The following is a 13,310-nucleotide window of genomic DNA, read 5'->3' on the forward strand; positions in this document are numbered from 1 at the left end:
CCGCGGAAAGCCGTTTATAATACGATGCGAGAAATAACTATTCCTTCATGAAATTGGACAAGTGATCACGCCAAGAGGAGCTAGCTGCGATAAGTGAGTATGTCCATGATCTGCCCATCAAAAGAAGTGCTACAATCACTGCTAAATGATTTTTTAATCATAGAAAATGTAAAAGCAAGCTGACCCTGACGTGATTTGAACACGCAGCCTTCTGATCTGGAGTCAGACGCGCTACCGTTGCGCCACAGAGTCAAGTGCTGTTCTAGATTATGCCTAACCTTTGTCTTACAATGGGGAAACACAATTTTAGGACAATAAGTTAGACAACTGTGTTCCTCAAGTCCTACATCCTCGATAGTCTAGTGGTGAGGATCTCTGCCTGTCACGTGGAAGGCCCGGGTTCGATTCCCGGTCGGGGAGTTTAAATTTTAGCAGAAGGTTCGGTTTGATTCTTCACCAATCTTAGCCTAAACTTCGCACAATTTGATAGAAAAAAGGTTTGCCAGTTCATGTCTACGGCCATACCATGTTGAAAGCACCAGTTCTCGTCTGATCACTGAAGTTAAGCAACATTGGGCCAAGTTAGTACTTGGATGGGTGACCGCCTGGGAATACTTGGTGTCGTAGGCATACAATTTTGCAAATCTTAGCCTAAACCTTAGGCAATTTTTTTAGAAAATAAGTTTGCCAATTCATGTCTACGGCCATACCATGTTGAAAGCACCAGTTCTCGTCTGATCACTGAAGTTAAGCAACATTGGGCCAAGTTAGTACTTGGATGGGTGACCACCTGGGAATACTTGGTGTTGTAAGCTTACAATTTTCCATCACTATAAACCCATTTATTCCAACCAAATGCCTTATATTTTTGTATTCCCACTTGTGGCCAATCAAGCTGCCAAATTGCTTATCAACAGGATGGCTACAAATGCGGTATATGATTGTCTAAACTGACCAAGCTTACTTTGCTTGATTCACTTCACTAACAGGTGTGTATAGTGAACCAAAGTTTACATAGAAATTGTCTTTTAGGGCTAAAGAAAGCCCTTATTACTTCTCCATTGTCACACAATACAACTGCAACAACTAAATAAAATTATATAAGGGTTGATAATAATTTGTATTGTTTGTAGTTCAATATTTAACACCTGGATGTCGTTCTCTAAATTAACACAACAGAAAACTTTAAAAATTATTCTCGTATTCATTCGAATCTGGTGGATAGGAACCGGTTCTCATCCATACGGTTTGATTCTTCACCAATCTTAGCCTAAACTTCACACAATTTGATAGAAAAAAGGTTTGCCAGTTCATGTCTACGGCCATACCATGTTGAAAGCACCAGTTCTCGTCTGATCACTGAAGTTAAGCAACATTGGGCCAAGTTAGTACTTGGATGGGTGACCGCCTGGGAATATTTGGTGTCGTAGGCATACAATTTTGCAAATCTTAGCCTAAACCTTAGGCAATTTTTTTAGAAAATAAGTTTGCCAATTCATGTCTACGGCCATACCATGTTGAAAGCACCAGTTCTCGTCTGATCACTGAAGTTAAGCAACATTGGGCCAAGTTAGTACTTGGATGGGTGACCACCTGGGAATACTTGGTGTTGTAAGCTTACAATTTTCCATCACTATAAACCCATTTATTCCAACCAAATGCCTTATATTTTTGTATTCCCACTTGTGGCCAATCAAGCTGCCAAATTGCTTATCAACAGGATGGCTACAAATGCGGTATATGATTGTCTAAACTGACCAAGCTTACTTTGCTTGATTCACTTCACTAACAGGTGTGTATAGTGAACCAACGTTTACATAGAAATTGTCTTTTAGGGCTAAAGAAAGCCCTTATTACTTCTCCATTGTCACACAATACAACTGCAACAACTAAATAAAATTATATAAGGGTTGATAATAATTTGTATTGTTTGTAGTTCAATATTTAACACCTGGATGTCGTTCTCTAAATTAACACAACAGAAAACTTTAAAAATTATTCTTGTATTCATTCGAATCCGGTGGATAGGAACCGGTTCTCATCCATACCCAAAAAACTATGTCTAGCATCGTATTATATCCAGCTTTCTACGAATATAGAAATGTACAATCATAAGATTAAAACCAGTTTTAATCTTATATTTGTACTTTCTATATCTGCGGAAAGCCGTTTATAATATGATGCGAGAAATAACTATTCCTTCATGAAATTGGACAAGTGATCACGCCAAGAGGAGCTAGCTGCGATAAGTGAGTATGTCCATGATCTGCCCATCAAAAGAAGTGCTACAATCACTGCTAAATGATTTTTTAATCATAGAAAATGTAAAAGCAAGCTGACCCTGACGTGATTTGAACACGCAGCCTTCTGATCTGGAGTCAGACGCGCTACCGTTGCGCCACAGAGTCAAGTGCTGTTCTAGATTATGCCTAACCTTTGTCTTACAATGGGGAAACACAATAAGTTAGACAACTGTGTTCCTCAAGTCCTACATCCTCGATAGTCTAGTGGTGAGGATCTCCGCCTGTCACGTGGAAGGCCCGGGTTCGATTCCCGGTCGGGGAGTTTAAATTTTAGCAGAAGGTTCGGTTTGATTCTTCACCAATCTTAGCCTAAACTTCGCACAATTTGATAGAAAAAAGGTTTGCCAGTTCATGTCTACGGCCATACCATGTTGAAAGCACCAGTTCTCGTCTGATCACTGAAGTTAAGCAACATTGGGCCAAGTTAGTACTTGGATGGGTGACCGCCTGGGAATACTTGGTGTCGTAGGCATACAATTTTGCAAATCTTAGCCTAAACCTTAGGCAATTTTTTTAGAAAATAAGTTTGCCAATTCATGTCTACGGCCATACCATGTTGAAAGCACCAGTTCTCGTCTGATCACTGAAGTTAAGCAACATTGGGCCAAGTTAGTACTTGGATGGGTGACCACCTGGGAATACTTGGTGTTGTAAGCTTACAATTTTCCATCACTATAAACCCATTTATTCCAACCAAATGCCTTATATTTTTGTATTCCCACTTGTGGCCAATCAAGCTGCCAAATTGCTTATCAACAGGATGGCTACAAATGCGGTATATGATTGTCTAAACTGACCAAGCTTACTTTGCTTGATTCACTTCACTAACAGGTGTGTATAGTGAACCAACGTTTACATAGAAATTGTCTTTTAGGGCTAAAGAAAGCCCTTATTACTTCTCCATTGTCACACAATACAACTGCAACAACTAAATAAAATTATATAAGGGTTGATAATAATTTGTATTGTTTGTAGTTCAATATTTAACACCTGGATGTCGTTCTCTAAATTAACACAACAGAAAACTTTAAAAATTATTCTCGTATTCATTCGAATCCGGTGGATAGGAACCGGTTCTCATCCATACGGTTTGATTCTTCACCAATCTTAGCCTAAACTTCACACAATTTGATAGAAAAAAGGTTTGCCAGTTCATGTCTACGGCCATACCATGTTGAAAGCACCAGTTCTCGTCTGATCACTGAAGTTAAGCAACATTGGGCCAAGTTAGTACTTGGATGGGTGACCGCCTGGGAATACTTGGTGTCGTAGGCATACAATTTTGCAAATCTTAGCCTAAACCTTAGGCAATTTTTTTAGAAAATAAGTTTGCCAATTCATGTCTACGGCCATACCATGTTGAAAGCACCAGTTCTCGTCTGATCACTGAAGTTAAGCAACATTGGGCCAAGTTAGTACTTGGATGGGTGACCACCTGGGAATACTTGGTGTAAGCTTACAATTTTCCATCACTATAAACCCATTTATTCCAACCAAATGCCTTATATTTTTGTATTCCCACTTGTGGCCAATCAAGCTGCCAAATTGCTTATCAACAGGATGGCTACAAATGCGGTATATGATTGTCTAAACTGACCAAGCTTACTTTGCTTGATTCACTTCACTAACAGGTGTGTATAGTGAACCAACGTTTACATAGAAATTGTCTTTTAGGGCTAAAGAAAGCCCTTATTATTTCTTCATTGTCACACAATACAACTGCAACAACTAAATAAAATTATATAAGGGTTGATAATAATTTGTATTGTTTGTAGTTCAATATTTAACACCTGGATGTCGTTCTCTAAATTAACACAACAGAAAACTTTAAAAATTATTCTCGTATTCATTCGAATCCGGTGGATAGGAACCGGTTCTCATCCATACGCAAAAAACTATGTCTAGCATCGTATTATATCCAGCTTTCTACGAATATAGAAATGTACAATCATAAGATTAAAACCAGTTTTAATCTTATATTTGTACTTTCTATATCCGCGGAAAGCCGTTTATAATACGATGCGAGAAATAACTATTCCTTCATGAAATTGGACAAGTGATCACGCCAAGAGGAGCTAGCTGCGATAAGTGAGTATGTCCATGATCTGCCCATCAAAAGAAGTGCTACAATCACTGCTAAATGATTTTTTAATCATAGAAAATGTAAAAGCAAGCTGACCCTGACGTGATTTGAACATGCAGCCTTCTAATCTGGAGTCAGACGCGCTACCGTTGCGCCACAGAGTCAAGTGCTGTTCTAGATTATGCCTAACCTTTGTCTTACAATGGGGAAACACAATTTTAGGACAATAAGTTAGACAACTGTGTTCCTCAAGTCCTACATCCTCGATAGTCTAGTGGTGAGGATCTCCGCCTGTCACGTGGAAGGCCCGGGTTCGATTCCCGGTCGGGGAGTTTAAATTTTAGCAGAAGGTTCGGTTTGATTCTTCACCAATCTTAGCCTAAACTTCACACAATTTGATAGAAAAAAGGTTTGCCAGTTCATGTCTACGGCCATACCATGTTGAAAGCACCAGTTCTCGTCTGATCACTGAAGTTAAGCAACATTGGGCCAAGTTAGTACTTGGATGGGTGACCGCCTGGGAATACTTGGTGTCGTAGGCATACAATTTTGCAAATCTTAGCCTAAACCTTAGGCAATTTTTTTAGAAAATAAGTTTGCCAATTCATGTCTACGGCCATACCATGTTGAAAGCACCAGTTCTTGTCTGATCACTGAAGTTAAGCAACATTGGGCCAAGTTAGTACTTGGATGGGTGACCACCTGGGAATACTTGATTTTGTAAGCTTACAATTTTCCATCACTATAAACCCATTTATTCCAACCAAATGCCTTATATTTTTGTATTCCCACTTGTGGCCAATCAAGCTGCCAAATTGCTTATCAACAGGATGGCTACAAATGCGGTATATGATTGGCTAAACTGACCAAGCTTACTTTGCTTGATTCACTTCACCAACAGGTGTGTATAGTGAACCAACGTTTACATAGAAATTGTCTTTTAGGGCTAAAGAAAGCCCTTATTACTTCTCCATTGTCACACAATACAACTGCAACAACTAAATAAAATTATATAAGGGTTGATAATAATTTGTATTGTTTGTAGTTCAATATTTAACACCTGGATGTCGTTCTCTAAATTAACACAACAGAAAACTTTAAAAATTATTCTCGTATTCATTCGAATCCGGTGGATAGGAACCAGTTCTCATCCATACGCAAAAAACTATGTCTAGCATCGTATTATATCCAGCTTTCTACGAATATAGAAATGTACAATCATAAGATTAAAACCAGTTTTAATCTTATATTTGTACTTTCTATATCCGCGGAAAGCCGTTTATAATACGATGCGAGAAATAACTATTCCTTCATGAAATTGGACAAGTGATCACGCCAAGAGGAGCTAGCTGCGATAAGTGAGTATGTCCATGATCTGCCCATCAAAAGAAGTGCTACAATCACTGCTAAATGATTTTTTAATCATAGAAAATGTAAAATGACCCTGACGTGATTTGAACACGCAGCCTTCTGATCTGTAATGTATTTATAATTTCCGAAATGTCTATTTTTATTATCATTTTTTGAAAATCTTTTTCCACATATATTACATGTATATGTACTTTTATAAGTTCGGAAATGTCTATTTTTATTATCATTTTTTGAAAATCTTTTTTCACATATGTTACATGTATATGTACTTTAATCAGTTCGGAAATGTTTATTTTTATTATCATTTTTTGAAAAACTTTTTTCACATATATTACATGTGTATGTTTTTATATTAATGAAACAAGTAAATTGCGTATTTATGAAGAGAAAATCTGCGTCATAAAAATTGTAGCTATTATTCAATACTAGAAAATCAACTTTCACTTTTTGTTGATGGTCAAGTTTGTTGCGTCCATAGGTGTATGGCGCTGATGTATTATATGAACTAGAATTATCTGGTTTCAGTTTTATTTCTGTACATTTTTGTCAATATTTTATTTTCATGGGAACATTAACTTTCACTTGTTGAAAGCACCAGTTCTCGTCCAAACAATTTTTCATTTTTCATAGAAACATTATTTGAGAGCAAAAGTTCTCGTCCAATTAAGCTTTCCCTTATGCTTTAATTTTATGAACTAGAATTATCTGGTTTCAATTTTATTTTTGTACATTTTTGTTAATATTTTATTTTCATGGGAACATTAACTTTCAATTTTTTCTTGATTGTCAAGTTTATTGCGTCAATGGCGTCGATGTATTTTATTATTTGAAAGCACCAGTTTCTCATCCAATCATTTTTCTTTTTTCATAGAAACATTATTTGAAAGCACCAGTTCTCTTCCAATTTTTCTCTTTTTTCATAGAAACATTATTTGAAAGCACCAGTTCTCATCCAATCATTTTTCTTTTTATAGAAATATTAAGTGTTCCCTTGCGTATTTATTTATTACAATACATTTAGTTTATTTTCATCTTTACAAGGGTGAATTTTTATGGTAACAGGAAGAAAATGTTTACTTATCATATCTCCAATTTTTTTTTTCCCGTAGTTTTATATATGATTTTATAACATTTTTCTTTCACTAGAAGTTGAATAAAACTTCTAAATAAAGTAGAGCACAGTGGTGTGTTCATTCATATTTAGTTAAAATTTAAAAAAAAGAGTTAAGATCCAATATATTTGCAAAAATCATTTGGGTTTTTTCTCGGCAAAAGCAAAGACATGTGTGCTTTTGTTTTATTTTATTTATATTAAAAAGCCTATTCAGATATTTATGCCAATTTATTATAATTATCAAGCCCGATTTGTGGGTTCACTTTTGTATATAAAAAATGTATCGCTTATCTTAAAATATACATTTAAAAAAAAATCACTGAAGTTAAGCAACATTGGGCCAAGTTAGTACTTGGATGGGTGACCACCTGGGAATACTTGGTGTCGTAGGCATACAATTTTGCAAATCTTAGCCTAAACCTTAGGCAATTTTTTTAGAAAATAAGTTTGCCAATTCATGTCTATGGCCATACCATGTTGAAAGCACCAGTTCTCGTCTGATCACTGAAGTTAAGCAACATTGGGCCAAGTTAGTACTTGGATGGGTGACCACCTGGGAATACTTGGTGTTGTAAGCTTACAATTTTCCATCACTATAAACCCATTTATTCCAACCAAATGCCTTATATTTTTGTATTCCCACTTGTGGCCAATCAAGCTGCCAAATTGCTTATCAACAGGATGGCTACAAATGCGGTATATGATTGTCTAAACTGACCAAGCTTACTTTGCTTGATTCACTTCACTAACAGGTGTGTATAGTGAACCAACGTTTACATAGAAATTGTCTTTTAGGGCTAAAGAAAGCCCTTATTACTTCTCCATTGTCACACAATACAACTGCAACAACTAAATAAAATTATATAAGGGTTGATAATAATTTGTATTGTTTGTAGTTCAATATTTAACACCTGGATGTCGTTCTCTAAATTAACACAACAGAAAACTTTAAAAATTATTCTCGTATTCATTCAAATCCGGTGGATAGGAACCGGTTCTCATCCATACGCAAAAAACTATGTCTAGCATCGTATTATATCCAGCTTTCTACGAATATAGAAATGTACAATCATAAGATTAAAACCAGTTTTAATCTTATATTTGTACTTTCTATATCCGCGGAAAGCCGTTTATAATATGATGCGAGAAATAACTATTCCTTCATGAAATTGGACAAGTGATCACGCCAAGAGGAGCTAGCTGCGATAAGTGAGTATGTCCATGATCTGCCCATCAAAAGAAGTGCTACAATCACTGCTAAATGATTTTTTAATCATAGAAAATGTAAAAGCAAGCTGACCCTGACGTGATTTGAACACGCAGCCTTCTGATCTGGAGTCAGACGCGCTACCGTTGCGCCACAGAGTCAAGTGCTGTTCTCGATTATGCCTAACCTTTGTCTTACAATGGGGAAACACAATTTTAGGACAATAAGTTAGACAACTGTGTTCCTCAAGTCCTACATCCTCGATAGTCTAGTGGTGAGGATCTCCGCCTGTCACATGGAAGGCCCGGGTTCGATTCCCGGTCGGGGAGTTTAAATTTTAGCAGAAGGTTCGGTTTGATTCTTCACCAATCTTAGCCTAAACTTCACACAATTTGATAGAAAAAAGGTTTGCCAGTTCATGTCTACGGCCATACCATGTTGAAAGCACCAGTTCTCATCTGATCACTGAAGTTAAGCAACATTGGGCCAAGTTAGTACTTGGATGGGTGACCGCCTGGGAATACTTGGTGTCGTAGGCATACAATTTTGCAAATCTTAGCCTAAACCTTAGGCAATTTTTTTAGAAAATAAGTTTGCCAATTCATGTCTACGGCCATACCATGTTGAAAGCACCAGTTCTCGTCTGATCACTGAAGTTAAGCAACATTGGGCCAAGTTAGTACTTGGATGGGTGACCACCTGGGAATACTTGGTGTTGTAAGCTTACAATTTTCCATCACTATAAACCCATTTATTCCAACCAAATGCCTTATATTTTTGTATTCCCACTTGTGGCCAATCAAGCTGCCAAATTGCTTATCAACAGGATGGCTACAAATGCGGTATATGATTGTCTAAACTGACCAAGCTTACTTTGCTTGATTCACTTCACTAACAGGTGTGTATAGTGAACCAACGTTTACATAGAAATTGTCTTTTAGGGCTAAAGAAAGCCCTTATTACTTCTCCATTGTCACACAATACAACTGCAACAACTAAATAAAATTATATAAGGGTTGATAATAATTTGTATTGTTTGTAGTTCAATATTTAACACCTGGATGTCGTTCTCTAAATTAACACAACAGAAAACTTTAAAAATTATTCTCGTATTCATTCGAATCCGGTGGATAGGAACCGGTTCTCATCCATACGCAAAAAACTATGTCTAGCATCGTATTATATCCAGCTTTCTACGAATATAGAAATGTACAATCATAAGATTAAAACCAGTTTTAATCTTATATTTGTACTTTCTATATCCGCGGAAAGCTGTTTATAATACGATGTGAGAAATAACTATTCCTTCATGAAATTGGACAAGTGATCACGCCAAGAGGAGCTAGCTGCGATAAGTGAGTATGTCCATGATCTGCCCATCAAAAGAAGTGCTACAATCACTGCTAAATGATTTTTTAATCATAGAAAATGTAAAAGCAAGCTGACCCTGACATGATTTGAACACGCAGCCTTCTGATCTGGAGTCAGACGCGCTACCGTTGCGCCACAGAGTCAAGTGCTGTTCTAGATTATGCCTAACCTTTGTCTTACAATGGGGAAACACAATTTTAGGACAATAAGTTAGACAACTGTGTTCCTCAAGTCCTACATCCTCGATAGTCTAGTGGTGAGGATCTCCACCTGTCACGTGGAAGGCCCGGGTCCGATTCCCGGTCGGGGAGTTTAAATTTTAGCAGAAGGTTCGGTTTGATTCTTCACCAATCTTAGCCTAAACTTCACACAATTTGATAGAAAAAAGGTTTGCCAGTTCATGTCTACGGCCATACCATGTTGAAAGCACCAGTTCTCGTCTGATCACTGAAGTTAAGCAACATTGGGCCAAGTTAGTACTTGGATGGGTGACCGCCTGGGAATACTTGGTGTCGTAGGCATACAATTTTGCAAATCTTAGCCTAAACCTTAGGCAATTTTTTTAGAAAATAATTTTGAACTTATATAGGACTTATTTTAGTTGGACAATTTCCAACATGCGGATATTTGATTTTATCAGATTTAAGCAAGTATAGCCAATTTAACAATGTCAATAATACGTTCTTAGATTTTAGAGTTCTGCAGCTTTGGCCCCAAATTATTTCAAAAAACATATTATCAACATGGGTTGATATTTAAAATATAGGTGGCCCAGGATGTCTTTGAAGGCTGGCAGGTCAACTTTTGTCTAAATTGATGGGTAGGAAAAATTTAATTGTTGACCCCTCCGGACCAGTGTGCAATGGGGAAACACAATTTTAGGACAATAAGTTAGACAACTGTGTTCCTCAAGTCCTACATCCTCGATAGTCTAGTGGTGAGGATCTCCGCCTGTCACGTGGAAGGCCCGGGTTCGATTCCCGGTCGGGGAGTTTAAATTTTAGCAGAAGGTTCGGTTTGATTCTTCACCAATCTTAGCCTAAACTTCACACAATTTGATAGAAAAAAGGTTTGCCAGTTCATGTCTACGGCCATACCATATTGAAAGCACCAATTCTCGTCTGATCACTGAAGTTAAGCAACATTGGGCCAAGTTAGTACTTGGATGGGTGACCGCCTGGGAATACTTGGTGTTGTAGGCATACAATTTTGCAAATCTTAGCCTAAACCTTAGGCAATTTTTTTAGAAAATAAGTTTGCCAATTCATGTCTACGGCCATACCATGTTGAAAGCACCAGTTCTCGTCTGATCACTGAAGTTAAGCAACATTGGGCCAAGTTAGTACTTGGATGGGTGACCACCTGGGAATACTTGGTGTTGTAAGCTTACAATTTTCCATCACTATAAACCCATTTATTCCAACCAAATGCCTTATATTTTTGTATTCCCACTTGTGGCCAATCAAGCTGCCAAATTGCTTATCAACAGGATGGCTACAAATGCGGTATATGATTGTCTAAACTGACCAAGCTTACTTTGCTTGATTCACTTCACTAACAGGTGTGTATAGTGAACCAACGTTTACATAGAAATTGTCTTTTAGGGCTAAAGAAAGCCCTTATTACTTCTCAATTGTCACACAATACAACTGCAACAACTAAATAAAATTATATAAGGGTTGATAATAATTTGTATTGTTTGTAGTTCAATATTTAACACCTGGATGTCGTTCTCTAAATTAACACAACAGAAAACTTTAAAAATTATTCTCGTATTCATTCGAATCCGGTGGATAGGAACCGGTTCTCATCCATACGCAAAAAACTATGTCTAGCATCGTATTATATCCAGCTTTCTACGAATATAGAAATGTACAATCATAAGATTAAAACCAGTTTTAATCTTATATTTGTACTTTCTATATCCGCGGAAAGCCGTTTATAATACGATGCGAGAAATAACTATTCCTTCATGAAATTGGACAAGTGATCACGCCAAGAGGAGCTAGCTGCGATAAGTGAGTATGTCCATGATCTGCCCATCAAAAGAAGTGCTACAATCACTGCTAAATGATTTTTTAATCATAGAAAATGTAAAAGCAAGCTGACCCTGACGTGATTTGAACACGCAGCCTTCTGATCTGGAGTCAGACGCGCTACCATTGCGCCACAGAGTCAAGTGCTGTTCTAGATTATGCCTAACCTTTGTCTTACAATGGGGAAACACAATTTTAGGACAATAAGTTAGACAACTGTGTTCCTCAAGTCCTACATCCTCGATTCTAGTGGTGAGGATCTCCGCCTGTCACGTGGAAGGCCCGGGTTCGATTCCCGGTCGGGGAGTTTAAATTTTAGCAGAAGGTTCGGTTTGATTCTTCACCAATCTTAGCCTAAACTTCACACAATTTGATAGAAAAAAGGTTTGCCAGTTCATGTCTACGGCCATACCATGTAGAAAGCACCAGTTCTCGTCTGATCACTGAAGTTAAGCAACATTGGGCCAAGTTAGTACTTGGATGGGTGACCGCCTGGGAATACTTGGTGTCGTAGGCATACAATTTTGCAAATCTTAAGACTTCTGATCTGGAGTCAGACGCACTACCGTTGCGCCACAGAGTCAAGTGCTGTTCTAGATTATGCCTAACCTTTGTATTACAATGGGGAAACACAATTTTAGGACAATAAGTTAGACAACTGTGTTCCTCAATTCCTACATCCTCGATAGTCTAGTGGTGAGGATCTTTAAAACTTTTATAGTCTATTCTCCATTGTCACACAATACAACTGCAACAACTAAATAAAATCATTTAAGGGTTGATAATAATTTGTATTGTACGTAGTTCAATATTTAACACCTGGATGTCGTTCTCTAAATTAACACAACAGAAAACTTTAAAAATCATTCTTGTATTCATTCGAATCCGGTGGATAGGAACCGGTTCTCATCCATACGCAAAAAACTATGTCTAGCATCGTATTATATCCAGCTTTCTATGAATATAGAAATGTACAATCATAAGATAAAACCAGTTTTTTTAGCCAGTGCCTTCGGCACCACGGGGCTAAAAAACTAGTTTTAATCTTATATTTGTACTTTCTATATCCGCAGAAAGCCGTTTATAATACGATGCGAGAAATAACTATTCCTTCATGAAATTAGACAAGTGATCACGCCAAGAGGAGCTAGCCGCGATAAGTGAGTATGATCTGCCCATCAAAAGAAGTGCTACAATCACTGCTAAATGATTTTTTAATCATAGAAAATGTAAAAGCAAGCTGACCCTGACGTGATTTGAACACGCAGCCTTCTGATCTGGAGTCAGACGCGCTACCGTTGCGCCACAGAGTCAAGTGCTGTTCTAGATTATGCCTAACCTTTGTCTTACAATGCACATTGGGGACCCAATGTACATCAGGTTTCAAAGGAATCGTAAAAATACGCTTTTTAAGTAAGCTTTCTAATGCCTGAAAGTCAAGAAATGCAAAAATTTTCTTACAGAAAAAGGCATACTTTTTGTGTTTCACCAACAATTTAAAAAGTATTATAAAATCTCTTAGAATTAATGTAATTAGACAAAATAACTTCAGGTGAGTCATGAACTACATGTATTTTGACAATATAAAAGAAAAAAACACAAATTAAAGAAATAAGTCCTAAATAATTCTAGTTGAAGTTAAGATTTTAGTTTTATTTTGTTTGTTTTATAATCAACATTTAAGTAGACAATAAGCGGAAACATGTTTTCACCGGTTGCCACCGGCTAAAAATACGATATTTGATTACCCAGGGACATATTATAATCGCCTGTACTGGTTTCATTTACCCCCCCGCGCCCCCGTAGGGGTTTTTAGCGCGTTTTC

At 37.2% G+C, this 13,310-nt stretch overlaps 27 non-coding genes across 27 annotated transcripts; 20 read left to right on the forward strand and 7 right to left on the reverse strand.

Annotated features, from left to right (window-relative positions):
- Positions 1–180: 180 nt before the first annotated feature.
- TRNAW-CCA (transfer RNA tryptophan (anticodon CCA)) lies at positions 181–252 on the reverse strand. The gene has a single exon. It is a non-coding gene; the product is annotated as a tRNA-Trp (tRNA).
- A 259-nt stretch (positions 253–511) lies between these two features.
- LOC145304844 (5S ribosomal RNA) lies at positions 512–630 on the forward strand. Its single transcript, XR_013874286.1, has one exon. It is a non-coding gene; the product is annotated as a 5S ribosomal RNA (ribosomal RNA).
- A 66-nt stretch (positions 631–696) lies between these two features.
- Positions 697–815, forward strand: LOC145304970 (5S ribosomal RNA). The gene has a single exon (XR_013874408.1). It is a non-coding gene; the product is annotated as a 5S ribosomal RNA (ribosomal RNA).
- Positions 816–1,314: 499 nt separating this feature from the next.
- LOC145304862 (5S ribosomal RNA) lies at positions 1,315–1,433 on the forward strand. The gene has a single exon (XR_013874304.1). It is a non-coding gene; the product is annotated as a 5S ribosomal RNA (ribosomal RNA).
- A 66-nt stretch (positions 1,434–1,499) lies between these two features.
- LOC145304972 (5S ribosomal RNA) lies at positions 1,500–1,618 on the forward strand. Its single transcript, XR_013874410.1, has one exon. It is a non-coding gene; the product is annotated as a 5S ribosomal RNA (ribosomal RNA).
- A 718-nt stretch (positions 1,619–2,336) lies between these two features.
- TRNAW-CCA (transfer RNA tryptophan (anticodon CCA)) lies at positions 2,337–2,408 on the reverse strand. Its single transcript has one exon. It is a non-coding gene; the product is annotated as a tRNA-Trp (tRNA).
- An 85-nt stretch (positions 2,409–2,493) lies between these two features.
- On the forward strand, positions 2,494–2,565 carry TRNAD-GUC (transfer RNA aspartic acid (anticodon GUC)). The gene has a single exon. It is a non-coding gene; the product is annotated as a tRNA-Asp (tRNA).
- A 91-nt stretch (positions 2,566–2,656) lies between these two features.
- LOC145304845 (5S ribosomal RNA) lies at positions 2,657–2,775 on the forward strand. The gene has a single exon (XR_013874287.1). It is a non-coding gene; the product is annotated as a 5S ribosomal RNA (ribosomal RNA).
- Positions 2,776–2,841: 66 nt separating this feature from the next.
- LOC145304973 (5S ribosomal RNA) lies at positions 2,842–2,960 on the forward strand. Its single transcript, XR_013874411.1, has one exon. It is a non-coding gene; the product is annotated as a 5S ribosomal RNA (ribosomal RNA).
- Positions 2,961–3,459: 499 nt separating this feature from the next.
- On the forward strand, positions 3,460–3,578 carry LOC145304846 (5S ribosomal RNA). The gene has a single exon (XR_013874288.1). It is a non-coding gene; the product is annotated as a 5S ribosomal RNA (ribosomal RNA).
- Positions 3,579–3,644: 66 nt separating this feature from the next.
- On the forward strand, positions 3,645–3,760 carry LOC145305054 (5S ribosomal RNA). The gene has a single exon (XR_013874488.1). It is a non-coding gene; the product is annotated as a 5S ribosomal RNA (ribosomal RNA).
- A 718-nt stretch (positions 3,761–4,478) lies between these two features.
- TRNAW-CCA (transfer RNA tryptophan (anticodon CCA)) lies at positions 4,479–4,550 on the reverse strand. The gene has a single exon. It is a non-coding gene; the product is annotated as a tRNA-Trp (tRNA).
- Positions 4,551–4,646: 96 nt separating this feature from the next.
- On the forward strand, positions 4,647–4,718 carry TRNAD-GUC (transfer RNA aspartic acid (anticodon GUC)). Its single transcript has one exon. It is a non-coding gene; the product is annotated as a tRNA-Asp (tRNA).
- Positions 4,719–4,809: 91 nt separating this feature from the next.
- On the forward strand, positions 4,810–4,928 carry LOC145304847 (5S ribosomal RNA). Its single transcript, XR_013874289.1, has one exon. It is a non-coding gene; the product is annotated as a 5S ribosomal RNA (ribosomal RNA).
- A 66-nt stretch (positions 4,929–4,994) lies between these two features.
- LOC145305055 (5S ribosomal RNA) lies at positions 4,995–5,113 on the forward strand. Its single transcript, XR_013874489.1, has one exon. It is a non-coding gene; the product is annotated as a 5S ribosomal RNA (ribosomal RNA).
- A 2,217-nt stretch (positions 5,114–7,330) lies between these two features.
- On the forward strand, positions 7,331–7,449 carry LOC145304990 (5S ribosomal RNA). The gene has a single exon (XR_013874427.1). It is a non-coding gene; the product is annotated as a 5S ribosomal RNA (ribosomal RNA).
- Positions 7,450–8,167: 718 nt separating this feature from the next.
- Positions 8,168–8,239, reverse strand: TRNAW-CCA (transfer RNA tryptophan (anticodon CCA)). Its single transcript has one exon. It is a non-coding gene; the product is annotated as a tRNA-Trp (tRNA).
- A 259-nt stretch (positions 8,240–8,498) lies between these two features.
- On the forward strand, positions 8,499–8,617 carry LOC145304898 (5S ribosomal RNA). The gene has a single exon (XR_013874337.1). It is a non-coding gene; the product is annotated as a 5S ribosomal RNA (ribosomal RNA).
- Positions 8,618–8,683: 66 nt separating this feature from the next.
- On the forward strand, positions 8,684–8,802 carry LOC145304974 (5S ribosomal RNA). Its single transcript, XR_013874412.1, has one exon. It is a non-coding gene; the product is annotated as a 5S ribosomal RNA (ribosomal RNA).
- A 718-nt stretch (positions 8,803–9,520) lies between these two features.
- Positions 9,521–9,592, reverse strand: TRNAW-CCA (transfer RNA tryptophan (anticodon CCA)). Its single transcript has one exon. It is a non-coding gene; the product is annotated as a tRNA-Trp (tRNA).
- Positions 9,593–9,851: 259 nt separating this feature from the next.
- On the forward strand, positions 9,852–9,970 carry LOC145304848 (5S ribosomal RNA). Its single transcript, XR_013874290.1, has one exon. It is a non-coding gene; the product is annotated as a 5S ribosomal RNA (ribosomal RNA).
- A 399-nt stretch (positions 9,971–10,369) lies between these two features.
- TRNAD-GUC (transfer RNA aspartic acid (anticodon GUC)) lies at positions 10,370–10,441 on the forward strand. Its single transcript has one exon. It is a non-coding gene; the product is annotated as a tRNA-Asp (tRNA).
- A 91-nt stretch (positions 10,442–10,532) lies between these two features.
- Positions 10,533–10,651, forward strand: LOC145305040 (5S ribosomal RNA). The gene has a single exon (XR_013874475.1). It is a non-coding gene; the product is annotated as a 5S ribosomal RNA (ribosomal RNA).
- A 66-nt stretch (positions 10,652–10,717) lies between these two features.
- LOC145304975 (5S ribosomal RNA) lies at positions 10,718–10,836 on the forward strand. Its single transcript, XR_013874413.1, has one exon. It is a non-coding gene; the product is annotated as a 5S ribosomal RNA (ribosomal RNA).
- Positions 10,837–11,554: 718 nt separating this feature from the next.
- Positions 11,555–11,626, reverse strand: TRNAW-CCA (transfer RNA tryptophan (anticodon CCA)). The gene has a single exon. It is a non-coding gene; the product is annotated as a tRNA-Trp (tRNA).
- A 257-nt stretch (positions 11,627–11,883) lies between these two features.
- On the forward strand, positions 11,884–12,002 carry LOC145304983 (5S ribosomal RNA). The gene has a single exon (XR_013874421.1). It is a non-coding gene; the product is annotated as a 5S ribosomal RNA (ribosomal RNA).
- Positions 12,003–12,726: 724 nt separating this feature from the next.
- On the reverse strand, positions 12,727–12,798 carry TRNAW-CCA (transfer RNA tryptophan (anticodon CCA)). The gene has a single exon. It is a non-coding gene; the product is annotated as a tRNA-Trp (tRNA).
- Between the last annotated feature and the right edge of the window lie 512 nt (positions 12,799–13,310).

The sequence above is a fragment of the Acartia tonsa genome, chromosome 13, assembly GCF_053477335.1.
Source record: "Acartia tonsa isolate MP-2025a chromosome 13, ASM5347733v1, whole genome shotgun sequence".
Lineage (NCBI taxonomy): Eukaryota > Metazoa > Arthropoda > Copepoda > Calanoida > Acartiidae > Acartia > Acartia tonsa.